Source organism: Oreochromis aureus, linkage group 2 (assembly GCF_013358895.1).
Source record: "Oreochromis aureus strain Israel breed Guangdong linkage group 2, ZZ_aureus, whole genome shotgun sequence".
Taxonomy (NCBI): Eukaryota; Metazoa; Chordata; class Actinopteri; order Cichliformes; family Cichlidae; genus Oreochromis; species Oreochromis aureus.
The window spans coordinates 21110198-21112094 of NC_052943.1; positions in this window are offsets into that span (position 1 = coordinate 21110198).

Consider the following 1897-nt stretch of genomic DNA (forward strand, 5'->3'; position numbering starts at 1 on the left):
TGTGTGGTTTAACTTTCTTATAGTAGCGAGATGATGCAACAGACCTGTAAGTTTCATTTCATTTGGTACATTTTCCTGTTCAGCCTGACGAATCAGCAACATAACTTGGTTTTGTACAATTCATAATAAAAACAACCAAAAGTCTTGTATTTTTATTAGCTGTAAGTCAGGTGACTTACAAGTGGCAAAAAGTATCCGAATAAGAACAGATGAAGAAAGACAATCACAGTGCGGCAACAAAAAACCTCGTTATGATTGCTTTGGTTCCTAGCACAGTTGTCTCTAGTTTTTTCCATTTATCTGCAAACACTTGCTAGCTACTAGCCAAGTGACAGAAAAACTTGAAAAGGTGTGATACACACTGTAAATGGAGAAGTTTCACCTCTCAATGTAAAGATTTTGCCTCAGAGCTGCAGCCAACATGTTGCAAAATCTCAGTTTTTACTGTGAACACAAATGGGAATTATTTTACCACCAACTGCCATCAACCCTCAGAAGGCACTTGCAACCGGTCTGTTACAACGGGTAGTACAGAGTGGATTGTTCATCGTCAACTATGACTGTCATTCATCCTAAATGAATGTCTTGTGGTTAGTGGTCACAAACCTCAATTACAAGTTTCAAAAAAACCATCAAAATAATGAATCAAGATTTATAAGTGGGCTCACATTTACATTATTTTCTGGATGCAGAAAATGTATGTTACAAAACACAAACATGGAGTGATGGATGCATCAAGGGCAAAGGTTTGCCATCGATGAGTCGAGCCACATTCATAAGAACATTTACCTAAAACATAAATAATTAGCTGATGGCAAGTATTTCCGGTGTCGGTTAATCCATTCCAAAAGCCTTGACGGCTGCATAGATCCTTTCTCGCTCCAATGCTTTTGTATTTCTTTTTCTAGCACTGTCAGTTTTTATCGTTGTAAATATGACAGCAGAGTAAATGCATGTGTCCTTTTCTCTCTGGAGAAATGTGGGGGGAAAAATGAAATGGTCAGTGTTAATAACAAAGAATAATTACTTTTTTTGATAAGTTAATCTTACCTTCACGTTTCTTTTTTCAATATTTTCTTTCAGGGAAATAGAAGCTAGAAAAGAATAAAAATTAATTTACCAAAATTAATATTAAATTAGTATTTGTGACAGTAATTGTGACAGATATATGGCATAAGTAATATTACCATTGCAGTCACACTTGTTATGCTTGATGATGTAAATAAGAATGCCAATTGTAATCACACTTATGACCAAGACAGCACACAACAGCAGAAGAATTATATTGCCTGTCAGTAAACCACCAAAGGTCCCCAAGCTGGTTTCTGACAGAAGAAAAAAAAATTAATCACATTTTTTTTTACTTCTAATTAAGAGCAACAGTATCATCAGTATGTGTCAAACTCACCTTTTATATTGAGTTTTGTTCCACTTCCAAAAATAACCTCCCCACAAGTGACCAGAGCACAATAATAAGTCTCAGTATCTGAGGAGGTGATGTTCTTAGAGAGTCGATACACACAGCTTTTTGAAGACGAGGTTGACTCAGGTTTCTTGTTACATTCATCGGATCCTTTTCCATCAGTGTAAATGATGCTCGCAAAAGATTTATCTGCTCCAGCACCAAACCAGTGGACACTGCGTTCATCAGGACAAGAACTGTTGCCAGAACTAGAGATGACCGAACACTGGAGAGTCACTGAGTCTCCTGGCTGAACTGGATCAGTTCCTGCCGGCAACTGAACAACAGTGTAGTTTGACTGAGTGTTTTCTATAAAAAAAAAATGATAATAATATGGAACTTAAAAAAGGGCTGCAAAGGGTGAAAGTGTATAAAGAATCTAAAGAAGGTTAAAAAAACAAAACAATGAAAAGACATCATTACCATTCAGAGACA